This window comes from Giraffa tippelskirchi, chromosome 6, assembly GCF_054371585.1.
Source record: "Giraffa tippelskirchi isolate mGirTip1 chromosome 6, T2T-mGirTip1v1.2.pri, whole genome shotgun sequence".
In the NCBI taxonomy this organism is placed as follows: Eukaryota; Metazoa; Chordata; class Mammalia; order Artiodactyla; family Giraffidae; genus Giraffa; species Giraffa tippelskirchi.
The window spans coordinates 34,454,239-34,469,952 of record NC_137280.1 but is presented as its reverse complement, the minus strand read 5'-3'; the positions used below and the strand labels follow the sequence as shown (position 1 = coordinate 34,469,952).

At 43.9% G+C, this 15,714-nt stretch overlaps 1 protein-coding gene across 2 annotated transcripts in view; it reads right to left on the bottom strand.

The window, feature by feature from the left end:
• Positions 1-15,714, bottom strand: part of PAG1 (phosphoprotein membrane anchor with glycosphingolipid microdomains 1) — a 167,600-nt gene that overhangs the window by 112,322 nt on the left and 39,564 nt on the right. For both annotated transcript variants that reach the window (XM_081496686.1, XM_081496685.1), the window contains exon 2: positions 6,840-6,910. The gene's annotated coding sequence lies outside the window, so the exon portion shown is untranslated. The remainder of the gene's footprint in view (positions 1-6,839; positions 6,911-15,714) is intronic.

The window sequence follows — 15,714 nt, the reverse complement described above, 5'->3', positions numbered from 1 at the left end:
ATTCTCCAGGCAAGAATACTGGAGTGGGTTGCCATTCCCTTCTCCAGGGGATCTTCCCAGCCTAGGAATCAAACCCGGGTCTCCTGCATTGCAGGCAGATTCTTTACAATCTGAGCCATCAGAGAAGCCCTTGTGGGGAAGGGCTTGTGGTCATGAGGCATGTAGGATCTTAGCTCCCTCTCCAACCAGGGATCAAACCTATACCCTTTACACTGGAAGGCAAAGTCTTAACCACTGGACCACCAAGGAAATCCCTGGAAAAATGAATTTTAGATACTAACATTGGACAGCACGCCTTTGCTCTTTGGGTCATTTGCTGGACGATGGTGGATGAGGGAACCATAGGTCTGGCCAGAGCCCCTATCTGCTCTTGGGAGCTGGTGCTGGGGATCTCAGATTCTGAACTCAAGATACATCCTTGACAGCTCAGAAATTTCCAAGGAAATCATGACTACTGATAACAGCTCAGCATGTGAAATCTTTTCACAGAAAATCATAGTATTTTCACATTAGAAGAAACTTTATTCTTCATGAAGAAATAATCCTCACTTCACCTGTCCCTTTTTTGCTCTTTCATTTCCTCTTTTCTTCTTTTTGTTTTTTTAATATCAACTAGTTATTTTAAAAGGAAAAAGAGTCCTGATATACAGAAAACTATGGAAGTCAAATAAATGCCTGCCAATTTCATGCACCTTCACTCACCTTTATTTAAATGAAAAATTCAAAACAAAATAAATGAAAATAGTCCTAGAGAACTTCTGGAACTTACCTGGGGTTACACAGAAGCCAGGAGCAAATAATGAAAACAGTGTCTAGGTCATCTGACTTCCCAACCAAGTTCTACCTTGTTAAGATCACATACCTAATAGAAAACTGATATTTACAACTCTAGATGGGGACATTCTAGTGATTAGATGTAATTTTAACCACTAGAAAAATCAGTTAAGGTTGGGGAAACCATTTGAGACATATTTTAAGTTAAAAAATTCTAATAGTAATTTGTATATATTAAAAAATTCTAAAAAGAAAATAGAACACACACAAAAAGTGAGTACTGTCAGGATATATTCACATTCTATAAAGTAAATATAGTGACAAAAAGTGAATACTCTTAGAATGTATTCTACACCATGAAGCCAAATGACAGTGTTATGATCATTAGGGCCAGCATAGCTTTTGAGAGTAAGTCAACAGATTGGTATCAAAAAGGGACCAGTGCTGAAGCTTGGTTCTATCCAGTCTGATGCTATACAGGTGACCCTTGAACAATGTGGGGGTAGGGGTGCCAACCCTCCAGACAGTAGCAAATCTGTGTATAATTTATAGTGGGCCCTATGTAACCACAGTTGCTCTACCCAGGGTTCTTCTTCCATGGATTCAACCAACCGAGAATCATTTAGTACTAACTATATATAATATTCACTATTGGAAAAAATCCACATATAAGTGAACCTGCACAGTTCAAATCCATGTTATTCAAGGGTTAACTGAACTTCATTTGAACAGTGGCCTAGAAAACAGAAGAATGAAACTTAACTAGAGGCTGAAATTCTCCTCTTACACTTGGAAGCACAGCAAATGCACTCTCTCAAGCTTATGAAGTAACCCTCCAGCATCATTGATTTTCGAGTCTTACAAAAGCTCTTCGTATTGTGCCTGCATCACAGATTTACACTGCTATAACTCCTGTCAGACATCATCTTGGCTTTATGAATAAATAAAACTATGCTCTAGGGAAACATTGATTTAAGAAGAAAAATCAATACCCATCTAGCATGTGATAGACCTGAGCATTAAGGCTACTTATACCCCAAGTACAATACTAAAGGGAAAACCATACTTTTTGCTTCCTAAGTAAAAGCTGGGTGAAGATGTATGAAATTGGCAGGCAAATGATTGCCATCCACAGCCCTCTTTCAGGAATCAGGATTCCTGTTTTCTTTTCAAGGTAGTTAGCCAATACTTCCAAAAGAAAAGGGGAAGGGAAAGATTAAAAAGAGGTTGACAAACCATTACTGGCAAAATCTTGGTAATCTGTGAATTTATATAGTGAGTATATGAGAACTCACTGTATTATTCATTCTCTCATGGATGTAAAATTTTTCATAATAAGAATTTGAAAAGTATGCATCCTTGCCTGGAAGAAACTCTATTTAAGGCTAGTATCAACCAAGATGTTGACAATGGTTCTTTTTAGGGTACAGCCTCGTAGGAAAGCTTTTTTCTTTCTTTGGAATTTCATATTTTCCAACTTTCTATAGTGAATATGTATACTGCTTTTATAGCTCAGAAAACACTCACATAATAAATGCAAGGCACGATAGCAAAAAAGAGAAAAAATAGGATTAATTAATTGACTGCAAAGTATTTTGTTGACTACTGACCTAGAGACAGCTAAGATATACATTGTAACGCTTATTTATATCAACTCTTTTTTAACTGCTCGCGGACATTTTTTTCAGAGCACAAGGAAGTTGCTATTAAAATTGGTTTGTAAAATAAAGCAAACACTGTACATTGAAATTAACCTCATCTTTGCGAGTCAGAGTTCACATGGGAGGCAAAACCTGGCTAAAGTCATCATTTCCTCAGTTCTGAAATCACCTTACAACCTAAGCCTATTTTCACAGTGGAGACAGCTGTTCAGGGTTCTGACAAGCGTGTGGTAACCTTTGATTACAAAGCCACTCCAGAGGCCAAGGCTTTTGCTTTGTTTCTCGAATTGGTTGGAATTAAAAATGAATCCCATTATGTTTCCCGAGCTTCTCAAAGACACAATCCATGGCTAACTGTGTTAACTGCAGCCTTGTCGTTTTGGGATTAGGGCTCCTGTCCCAGCGGACAGTTACTGATGCTGTTCTCATCGCTTGTCTTTCTCATGAGTGGAAAGAACAACTCTGGTGATCTGAAACACACTTCCAAGACATGGGCACACGAGAAGCCTAAAAATGGGTTAGGGTAATGTAGTTTTTGAATCCCAAATTCAAACACTACACAAGTAACTACTATACTCACCCAGATTGGTGAATGCCCTGACTAAATCTACTCTCTCGGTGGAAATGACTACACAGTTGCAAGTTCCAAGGATACGCAGCCACCATTTTAGTTCTGACAGCCATGCCCCCTCTCTTGCTTGGTTCATCAGTTTTGTCTGACTCTTTGCGATCCCATGAACTGTAGCCCCCCAGACTCTGTCCATGGGATTTCCCAGGCAAGAATACTGGAGTGAGGTGCCTTTTCCTTCTCCAGGGGATCTTCCTGACCCAGGGATCAAACCCGGGTCTCCTGTATTGCAGGAGGATTCTTTATTGTCTGAGCCACCAGGGAAGCCCATAGAAGAGGGAAAGGGGCTGTAAATCGGTTTTGGCAGCTCTTCTTTAATCCATAGGTACTTAAAGTCTACCGAAAAGCAAAACATTATTGTTGAGAAAAATGCTTGTACATAGAGAATAAGCACAGCTTGAGATGCCTTCTTACAAATACTACCTTCCTTTTTTGGGATTCCCCAAACATTCAGAAAACTAAGATCATGGCATCTGGTCCTATCACTTCATGGGAAATAGATCAGGAAACAGTGCAGTGTCAGACTTTATTTTTTTGGGCTCCAAAATAACTGCAGATGGTGATTGCAGCCATGAAATTAAAAGATGCTTACTCCTTGGAAGGAAGGTTATGACCAACCTAGATAGCATATTGAAAAGCAGAGACATTACTCTGCCAACAAAGGTCCGTCTAGTCAAGGCTATGGTTTTTCCAGTAGTCATGTGTGGATGTGAGAGTTGGACGGTGAAGAAAGCTGAGCGCCGAAGAATTGATGCTTTTGAACTGTGGTGTTGGAGAAGACTCTTGAGAGTCCCTTGGACTGCAAGAAGATCCAACCAGTCCCTCCTAAAGGAGATCAGGCCTGGGTGTTCACTGGAAGGACTGATGTTGAAGCTGAAACTCCAATACTTTGGCCATCTCTTGCGAAGAGTTGACTCATTGGAAAAGACCCTAATGCTGGGAAGGATTGGGGGAAGGAGGAGAAGGGGACGACAGAGGATGAGATGGCTGGATGGCATCGCCCACTCGATGGACATGGGTTTGGGTGGACTCAGGGAGTTGGTTATGGACAGGGAGGCCTGGCATGCTGCGATTCATGGGGTTGCAAAGAGTCAGATACGACTGAGCGACTGAACTGAACTGAACTGAATGTCTCAGTGGGTAAAGAATCTGCCTGCAATGCAGGAAACACAGGAGACACGGGTTCAATTCCTGGGTTGGGAAGATCCCCTGGAGAAGGGAATGGCAACCCACTGCAGTATTCTTGGCTGGAGAATCCCATGGACAAAGGAACCTACCAGGCTATAGTCCAAAGGGTCGCAAAGGGTTGGACACGACTGAGTGACTACACACACACCTTCCTTTTTATTACAGTGTCAGAGATACACTCATTTAAATTAGATCAGCCACTGTGTGTTACTATGGGTAAGGCATCTATTAAATGCTGTAGATACAAAAATAATAATATCTGAATCTTACCCTCAAGCTTAGTGTCCATAGGAAGGTCAGATGTATTAATGGATAATTAAGTATAGTCTGACCAGAGATACAGCTGAAGAATCATGGGAACCCAGTTCACAGGGGGGAAACGTGGGGGTGGGAGCGGCTTCTCAGAGGAGATGGAAATTGACATGGACTTTGAAGGATGCATAGGGATTTCTCAAGAAAAACTGAGCAAGGGCATTATCAGGAGTGAAACCAGCACGTGCAAAGCCTGAGAGGACATGATGTGTTGAAACAGCCCAATAAACTCAGTCCTAACAAAGCACAGACAGCAAAGCAGGGGAAGGCAGGCAGTGTGCTAGAGGGTTGCACAGGGCTGATGGTAGAGGTATGTACCAAGATGTCTGGGTCTATTCTCAAGGTTACAAGGGCCCGCAGAAGTCACTGAACAAGAAATCACACTAAAAAGTGGGGAGCAGGGTGCCTAGAGTGGGGACAATCTGTTGAAAGACAGCTATACTAAGTGAGCTCCAGCAACAGACTGGCGTGGCGTTGATGAGAACCAGAACTGATGTAGTGACAGTGGGAGGCAGAGGATAGCTGGACCGGAAGGATACTTACAATTAACATCTGTGACAGCTGGCAATTAATATTTGACCTCACCAAGCGCCACTGTTTGGGGAACTTTCATATGTTCTCTTAAATCCAGGATCCAGTGTGGACTGAATGCAAAGAGTGAAGCAATGTCAGGATGGAGATTGCTGGGTTGAGTTACGAGGTTGACAGTGATGCCTTTAATTAAAATATTGATTCCAGGAAAAGGTATCAGTTGTGAGTAGCAGACAAGTGAGGAGGGGTGGGGAAGAAGGTTTCACTGTGCACAGATTAGTTTTGAAACCGCTTGGGATATACAAATGATGATAACCAAAAGCTGGGGTCAGGAATTTGGCAGAGAGCAAACTGCAAATTCCAGATGAATTAAAAACAAAAAGGTAGAAAAATATCTCCATAGTAAGGCTGAAGCGATCTACTACGTACAAAAAAAAAAAAAGCACTCGATACAATACTTTCTAGAAACTTAAGAGGACCGTGTGATTCCTCCTCAGAAACATCTGAGCCCTATTCTAAAATACACAGATTCTTGAGTTAAATCTTAATGCCCCCTAACTAGAAAATGCTCTGTAATTCAGGCCCACAAATAAAATGTGTAAGGCAAGCAGCTCTAGTGGAAATGGAAGTGCATTAGAGAAAACAATATTTAATCCCTGATTTGAGATTCTTGTCAAATGCTAGGAGACCAGAGGAAGGCATTTTTGGAGTGTGGATAATCGAAGGTCCTAATGCACTGACTCTTAAGTTGAACTCAACTAACAAAAGGCAGGCTGTTTTCCAGAATCTGCAGTTATATTTAGAAAGACCTCCGAGGGGAACCCCAGTGACCCTGAAATAGCACCCTGCTCTCCTAAGAGGAAAGAGTTCCTCTAGCAAAAGAAAGAGCTTCTCAACAAGTTAAAGGAAAGATTTGATTGAAAGACAGCGGCCTATTTTACAAGATTGCTTCTATGAAGAGATTCAGACCAGATGTACTCCTTCCTTTCTGGCTCATAAGAGGAATTGGATAATGATGTATAATGGACAGAGGTCAGTCAGGTCACAGTGCTTGAGGTTTGTAAATCTTTTAAATGGGTGGGCAGAGCACTTCAAAGTCCAGGATTCATTAGAAAAGCAGATAACCATGTAGCAAACTAATTGCTAACATCAAATAATGAATGTCTTTGTGTTAACTTGTTCGTTTGGGCTGGCTGATTTTTTTCTGGTTTCAGTTCTGTTCATAGATGACCTAAAGTCATTAAAGAATTTTTGTATAACTTTATTATCAGCACTAAATGAGATGACCAATACTGCTGATAATAGTAACAGTAAAACACAGTCTAATACATTTTGTTGCTGGTATTGGTGGTGGTGAGCACTGTTTGGAACTGGAAACCCATCAAGCTATCCAATTATAGTCTCCATCCCAAAGATTAACACAGAACTCGAATGAGGTTAGGCACTTTGCCTAATTTCACATAGGCATTAAAAGGGAGAACCAAGCTCATGCCCATCACTGACCAAAGGGAAACACCATGCTGTAGGAAGCATGGTGGGTGGTGTCTTAAGAGGCTGGGGCAGAAGCCCCATGGTGCTAACTTCAAAACTGAATTAGCAAATACCCTTGAGATTTTTCAGCATTAAAGCTGTGTGTCTCCAGTCCCACATCTCAGAGTCCCCAAATATACCCTTGATGCCTGTACAAAGTTAAGCAGTAAGCAAGCATGGATAAACAATGTAGAATAAACCAGAAAAACGAATACCTCACAATCACTCTCTCCCAGCTCTGAAACTGCACTCAACTGTTGAAATCAGACAATGACTTCGGGGTTTTCTGGAAAGGAAACACAACAGGAAACAATTTCAAAACTCTGAACTGGATTAAACTGCAGTAATAAAGGGCTTCCCAGATGGCTCTAGGGGTAAAGAACCTGCCTGCCAATGCAGGAGACACAAGAGATGCGGGTTCGACCCGTGGGCCGGGAAGGACCCTGGAGGAGGGCATGGCAAACCACTCTAGTATTCTTGCCTAGAGAATCCCATGAATATGTACGCAAGCTACTTATATGTTCACTGCTCAAATCAGGCTGTCTTCTCATTGTTTTCTGTCATATTCACTCTTTGGGCTTCCCTGGTGGCTCAGATGGTAAAGAATCTGCCTGCAATGTGGGAGACCTGGGTTCAATTCCTGGGTTGGGAAGATCCCCTGGAGGAGGGCATGGCTAACCCACTCCAGTATTCTTGCCTGCAGAATCCACATCAACAGAGGAGCCTGGCAGGCTATATCATCCATGGAGTTGCGAAGAGTCAGAAAGTGTCAGAGTCAGTGTTGCAAAGAGTCAGTAGTGTCACAAAGAGATATCACAATGAAGGGTAAGATGATGATTGATGATTTTTCCATTTAGTTATTAAAGTTCTGAGCAATAAAGAAAGTAACTAAGAAATAATTACTTAATTAACCTCTAGTAAGGTAAAAAATAACGCTGAAAAACAAAAGCTAAAACTTGCTCTGCCAATATTCACAGATCTATGTATTATCACAAATTTTATACCAGTAGGAAAGTAAAAATGATTGCATTAATTGCATGTGCTGTCAATGATTACTAATTACACCCATGCTTTATGTATTACTCATAACTTTGTTCCATCTCTTCTCATAGACACTAACGGTAACTATGGGTTAGCACTTCGCATCACAAACGTGTACTTTCCAGGATGCAAGGTACTTAGAGATTAAAACAAAAACAAAAACGGTTTCATGCCTCAAGAAGATGACAGTTTTATCAGAATAAAGATATACTTTATCTTGAACAGACTGGAACAAAAGTCTGTGTGCTCAGTCGTGCAGTTGTGTCTGACTCTTTGTGACCCCATGGACTGTAGCCCACCAGGCTCCTCTGTCCATGAGATTTCCCAGGCAAAAATACTGGAGCGGGTTGCCATTTCCTTCTCCAGGGGACCTTCCCCAACTGCATAGAACTGTGTGGTAATTGTTATAACAGATTTAGCCATACTATTTTATGTCTTCATCTTGAAACACACCATATTTTTGTTAGCATGATTTCCTATAGTTAAGATAAAACTGTGTCACTTACAAAGATCGCGTCCTCCAAGAGGATGTGTGATTCAAGTTTGAGGAATGTAATCACAAATCTAATATTCTGTTTTTGTAGACTGCAGATCTAAGAAGGTATCTTAAACTACTTGGCAGAAGTAAAAAGTATTGAGTCAAAAAGAATGATCCAATAACTAGATTGAATAGTCTCAGAAAAAGTACCCACTGAGGTAAACCAATGCGATTTTTTTTTCCTTTTTGATAAGAGGTTAAAAGAGAAAAGAAAGACCTATTTCTTAGAAAGAAATGAAATGCAAAGCAATTCAAGAAAGAGCAAAGGGAAATAGTGAGCAAGGTGGTGGTCCCTCCATGGCCTGCCAGCTCAGACTATCCAGAGGTCAGCAAGACAGGAGAGCCCCAGCCCCCATCCCACATCCTGGGGTCCCTGACCATGTGAGCCAAGAGCCCCCTGGCTGGAGCTTCAAGAGAAAGGTGCAGTAGAAGATGAGGGAGAGTGTCAGGTTCGGAGGAAAACGGTAAAAGGTCACATTGGCAAAGGGTTTGCTTTCAACATAGAAAAGCAATGGAAATTCTCTCCTCTTTGCCCTTCCGTGGGGAATTCCCCATTCTCAAATATCAAGCAAGATAGCTCAGCAACGCTGTGAGCTCTGGAAGGATTCCACACCAGCCACACCACTGTTTATGAAACCACGAAGCTGCATTTCAAGCTCTAAACAATTGCAACAAAAACAAATGTTTGGGAAAAGCACCTGTTTCTAAGTAGAGCAATAACTATTTTGAGTTAAATATCTACTGATAGTTGTTGTTCAGTTGCTCAGTTGTGTCCGACTCTTTGAGACCCCATGGACTGCAGCACACCAGGCTTCCCTGTCCTTCACCATTTCCAGGAGCTTGCTCAAACTCATGTCCATTGAGTCAGTGATGCCATCCAACCATTTCGTCCTCTGTCATCCTCTTCTCCTGCTGCCTTCAATCTTTCCCACCATCAGGATCTTTTCTAATGAGTCTAACACTAATAGACCTCTATGTTATACAAAAGAGGCCCAGTTCAGGAAACCAAGTTACCAACATATAAGATACAGAGAGCCACAAGTAATAAAAGTATGTACAGGCTGAAGTATGTAAAAGTGTGAAAGTGTCAGTTGCTCAATCGTGTTTGACTCTTTGTGACCCTATGGACCATATATAGCCCACCAGGCTTCTCAGTCCATGGGATTCTGCAGCAAGAATACTGGAGTGGGTTGCCATTCCCTTCTCCAAGGGGATCTTCCTGATCCAGGGATGGAACTCGGATATCCTGCATTACAGGTGGATTCTTTACCATCAGCCCTAAGGGAAGTGGGCATTTGTCCTGGGGAATTGTTGTTAAGTGCTAACAGGTTACAGCTCTTTGTCCATGTCCCACATGAAGATAGGAAGCCCTACAGCCCCAAGCATGTGGTGGGTTAAATCCTGACTTAACTACTGACCTCCCTGAAAGCAATTAAAGAGAAAAGGAAGGACAGGAATTTCTGGAAAGAATTTAATGCTAGTCATTTTCCCTCCTGATCCCCCAAGGGCTTGGAAGCCTCAATGATTTCTACTACATTCAGCACAGTCAGGTGAAAAAGAGTCCCAAAACAGGTAGCCATGTGAATTCAAATGATCCAGAGTGAGTGGATGGCATCACCGACTCAATGAACATGAACTTGAGCAAATTCTTGGAGACAGTGAAGGACAGGGAAATCTGGTGTGCTGCAGTCCACGGGGTCACAAAGCGTCGGACACAACTGAGCAACTGAACAACAACAGAGTGGCTTTATACATATGTTGGTATGTAGCTTTTACTAACTGGCGTTTTCTGATTCTGTTCTAGTTTAACTACATGTTCCTGGTGGCTGAGATGGTAAAGAATCTGCCTTCAATGTGGGAGACCTGGGTTGGATCCCTGGGTCGTGAAGATCCCCTGGAGGAGGGCATGGCAATCCACTCCAGTATTCTTGCCTGCAGAATCCCACAGGCAGAGGAGCCTGGCAAGCTACAGTCCATGGGGTCGCAAAGAGTCGGACACGACTGAGCCACTAACACTTTCACTTCCACTCTAGCATCTGTTCAGATATTCAAGGGGAGTTGTCATGTGCTGGCCACTATTCCAGGTGGAGTTTCAATACTGATGGAGACACACAATTCCCATCCCTCTGGGGCTTTCTGGTGCAGGCGGGAGACAAACCAGCCTTCTGACGAAACAGTTTTAATAATCACTGAGGAAAAATAACAGAAGCCAGTTTGGGGCCGAGTGCTGCCCTGGGGTAGGCACTACTTTAAGAAGGGAGTTGGGAAAGACCTCAGAGGGTAAAATACGTTGAGCAGAGCCCTGAAGGTGGTGGGAGGGTCTGGGAGGGGAGGGGAGAGTCTGGATGAGGGGGTGGGAGGGGTTGGGAGAGGAGGTGGGAGGGGCCGGGTGGAGAGGTAAGAGGAGGCGGGTGAGGAAGTGGGAGGGGCTGAATGGGGAGGTAGGAGGAGCTGGGTGAGGGAGTAGGAGGGGCTGGGAGGGGAAGTGGGCGGGGCTGGGGTGGGAGGGCCTGGGGGGTGGTGCAGGATAGGCTAGAGGTTGGAGGACCATCAGGGGCCAACTGTGGACATTGCCACTCCCTGGAGAGTGGTGGGGAGGCAAGTCAGAGAGAGGCTGGTCACCCTAGGCCCCGAAGTGACCACCGTGATGCCCAATGAATCGGAGCATGCCCAGTGCTCCCATAGCCGCTGCAGAGACAGTGACCCACACACAAACATGCAGATCCAGCAGAGGAACCAGGAGCAAGTCCTTTTCTAAGTCACGATACAAAGAAGAAAAGTGGAGGCAAGGATATTAGCTGACACTAAGGGTGGGGAAGGAAGTAGTGGAGGTCTGACAGGAGAGTAGGGAGGAGGAACAAGTCCTCCAGCAGAGGGAAAGAGTAAACCGACAAGAAGAAGGGCCCACGGAGATGAAAGTGAGACCTACTGGTACAGCAGTGTACGTTTCTTCGGCCATATCACAGCACGGGTGAAGACGCAGGGGAGGTAGAGAGATGAGTTATGCCATGGAGATTAGTAGGACACATGGATTGCAGGTGTAGGCGGAGTGCAAGAGTGGCTGGAGTTAAGGTATAAGAGCGGGGTTGAATAGAAAGAGGTGGTGACCAAGAATGGAATGCGGGGAGAGAGAGTGGGTTAAACCCTCGCTACTCAAAATATGGGCTTGCCAGGTGGCGCTAGTGGTAAAGAACCTGCCGGCCAATGCAGGAGACACAAAAGACTTGGGTTCGATCCCTGGGTCGGGAAGATCCCCTGGAGGAGGGCATGGCAACCCACTCCAGTATTCTTGCCTGGAGAATCCTATGGACAGAGGAGCCTGGTGGGCTACAGTCCATGGTGTCGCAAAGACTCAGACACAACTGAAACGACTTATCACGCATGCACGCACTCAAAGTGTAGTCCCCGGCCAAGCATCGCCAACCATACCTGTGGCTTGTGTGAAATGCAGAATCTCAGACCTACTGAATTAGAATCTACATTTGAATAGGTGAGCCATGTGCACACTGAATTTGGGGAAGAACTGGCTTCCGTTTGTGCCAAGCTGGGTCAACCTCCAATTGCCCAAAAGCCACAGGCACCCTATAAAAAGTGTTACTGAACGGGTTTCTGAGCTGAGGGACTTCCCTGTGGCTCTGCTTCCCCTCCTCCACCTTAAACGGCTCATTTTGGCTTCGTGGGTTTCCATTCAGCTGCCTCCTGCCCTTGCTTGGTCCTGCCTTTCAGTCTTACAATATACAGCTGGCAGGCTTTGGATTCCATTTATGGAAGCATGGAGCGCCTCGCCCGCATTCCCACCCTGTCTGCAGTAAATGGCATCACCTCACTTCCTGAGACCAAGTTCCAGATACCCCTCCCCCTCTGCTCTCAATTAGCTTTGAGGGGCAACCAGCTACTCAGTGCCCTCGATCTGGCCTGCACAGCTCCCGGTGCCCACAGAGGTCCATCACCAGGCACTAATGCAAAATACATAGTGTTGCCACTGCGGCTTCATAAAGGTTTAGCTTCCGCCTCTAATAATTACTCAGGGTTTTTATGTCTTCTTTAATCTGAGCAGACTGCCTTCACTCTTTCTAGTTAATTTTACAAAACGAAGGAAACAACAGCTGTATGTGACATAACTGAATGAAAGATGAAGTTGAGCCTAATTATGCAGGCTTTGCTTCAATAACAGCTTTATTCCTAATAAACAGAGTGTGACATTCTCATTAACCCAGATACAAACTCCCACACTAATACTCACTCATGAAATAATATGAAAATGCTGAATTTAGAATCTCTGCTCTTTCAAGACTCAAATGATTTCAGATGCTGTCATTTGTAATAGTTTTATTATGATTACTAAAAATTACCAGTTACAAGGCTTCCTATTAATGTTTGCAGGCCCTGTGCTGCACATTCCATACACCCTCATCTCATGGGATCTCCTGGGAATTCCATGGACTCTGTTCTATTGTTATGCTGATTCTACAGATGGGGAAACAGGCTTGGAAAAGGTAAGTGACACAGCCAGTGAGTGGCGAAGCCAAGTTTCAAATGCAAGGGTACCTGACTCCAGAGGAACACCTCACTCAAATCATTTTGGATATCACACAGCTGTTGCCTAGTGGTGTGGCCAGATAGTTTCTCTGCACTTCTGTATTCCTAAGCACATACATGCATGCATGAGTGCTAAGTTGCTTCAGTCGCATCCGACTCTTTGCGACCCTATGGATCACAGTAGCCTGCCAGGCTCCTCTGTCCATGGGATTCTACTGTAGTGGGTTGCCATGCTTTCCTCCAGGGGATTCTCCCAACCCAGGATCGAACCCACATCTCTTCTGTCTCCTGAATTGCTAAGCGGGTTCTTTACCACTAGCCCAATCTGGGAAGCCCAAGCACATACATAGTCACCACTAAATATTATATTACTTGAATCAAGAAAGTATAAACCAATAAAGCAACCATCTCTAATCCCATGATGACTAATATCTGACACAGGCATCCTTGGTGAGATATGAACATTTTCTAGCTCTGTGATAATTCTTTCAGCCGTTTCTCGGCTAGAAGAAATCAATGAAACGGGTGAATCTGAAATCACTCTGTTAAACTGTGGTAAGTTATAACAAACCTGCTCAGCACCGTGGGGACCTGAATGCAATCTCCAGTGGTGGGTGGCCCATCAGGAACAGAATTTGTTCTGCTGTCAGGAGAGAATGCTGGCAATGGCACTCATTGGATCCCTTTCTCCACCAAGGCAGCCAAGACCTTGGGTGAGTTTAGCACATGTACAGAAGAAATAGAATGGAGTCTAAGCCTTCCCGTGTGAGTTAATTACCATGAGACTCTGGACACACCAGCTTCCTTCCCTGCATCACTGAAGCACCCACGATTCAAAGATAACAATGTCTGGTCCTGCCTCTTTTGCTTCCCAAGGACTGTGTGAGAATGACTTGACAGGCTTAAGGCCCTCAGGTAGAAAGAGCTGAGGTTAATGGAACTGTGTCCACATGCTCAGCGTTGAGCAACACAAAATCAGGCCAAGACACATATTCACGGTAATCAGGGTTAGGCACATGGGGCTCATAGAATATTTCCTTTGACATTAGTGAAGCTAAAAATAAATAAAACAACAACAACAAGAAATCTTACAAAGGGACCCTCCCCTTCCCCAGCCACCATCTGTAAAACAGAAACTCTTTTTCTTTAAATAAAAATTACAGTCAACATTTTTAGTTTCTCGGATTTTGAAAAGGTACAAACACTGTAAGAAAAATAAATATCCTAAGGCCCATGCTAAATACATAACCTTTTTTATTTTAATGTTTTATATTAATCTATGGATGAATATTTACCACTCCATATTTATTACTGCCTCAATATTTATTACTGTCTCTACGCATATTTCTCCAGCTGTCTTAGGCTGTCAAGTCTGGTAAGGCGGGGGCCAAATCGAGTTGGTTCTCTTTGTAAAGCATGTGAAATTGTCATGCATAATTAGGCACATAAAGGGTTTTTGATGAAGTTGATTATGAAGAATGAGGACAGTGACTGCTGTGGCAGGCATGTTTCCTGCCACCTTCCTGTCTTTCTGAAATGGCAGATGATCACATGCTCACAGACATGCAGAGCTCATGGAAGCCTGGGCTGAGAGACCACGCAGAGCGAGCTGAACGCCATGTGGTCTGTGGCCTAGCAGCAGCGCCGGAAGCGCATCAGGAAAGGCAAACCTTGGCCCCACCCGAGACTTAGGAACTGAGAAGGTGCAGTGTCACAGAATGCCCGGGCATCTGCACGCACATTCAAGTCTGAGAACCACAGGCTAGAGAAACATCTAGCTCAGCAGCTTCCTTCTACAGACGAGGAAAGGCTGAAACAGTCTGCAGTTGCAGATACCTAACCAGGCCTCACCCCTTCCAACCCCTCCTGCTCCTTCAGGACTCTTCCTCTTTCAATTACTCTTCTGGGTGTCTACAGCTTGCTGCCGAGAACACCGGTTGTTTGTCACCGAGTCCTTTCATCTTTCAATACTGTGAATACACTTAGAGATGCTGGAAACGGAAATCTAGAACACTGTCTCACAGTAGAGGGCTTGCTGGTTACACACTGCCCACATTGTGGTGGTGTGCGGAACTGGCCACCAGGCTTCTTGGTTGAGATCTGGATCTCACATTTGTGGTACCTTTTGGGTCCGGTGTTTCACCTTCGACCTCTGGTCCCTACTTCACTAACTGCTCCTAAGTCCCAGCTACACGTGGCCCTGCCCTCGAGTTCTGGAGACCAACCAAGTGAATATTATTCAAACCCTCAAGGATATGCCTTCCCAGAAAAACAAAACAAAGCTAGAACTATGTGAAAACTTGTAAAAACTCCAAGTCGCTCCTGATCTGCTGATCTGTCACTGCATCTTTTAAACCAGTTTCCTCCACACCTTCTCTGTCCAGCCATACTTCATTCTTCCTATTTCAGTTAGGGAGCCATTCATTTCTATTTTGTTGTTCAGTCGCTAAGTCTTGTCTGACTCTTTGTGACTCCATGCACAGCAGGCTCTTCTGTCCTCAATCATCTCCCAGAGTTTGCTCAAATTCACATCCATTGAGAAGGTGATGCTATCTATCTCATCCTTTGCCACATCCCTCTCCTTTTGCCTTCAATCTTTCCCAGCATGAGGGAAATCTTACTATGAGTTTCTCCTCAGGATTCCAACCACAAAAAGTAGTTAGTGAGGAATATTCAGTCATATTCAAATCCCATCCCTTTTGGGCCACTGTTTTCCAAAAGGTAAATAAGCACTGGCATACACTTTCATCACTGTATGTGGCAAACACCTGTCCTGACTCACATTTGAATACCGACTGGCACCCTCTCAGTGCAGTGACTTTTCTGGAAAAAAATTTCTCCAGGTATTAAAAAGATTGGCTGTACTTTCCCCCACAAGTTTTAGTTTCTTTCTATGCATTTAGAAATCAGGAACAATTTGTTGGATATAAAAGAAAAGCACTGCATTGAAGAAGGCATGTTATAAAAACACA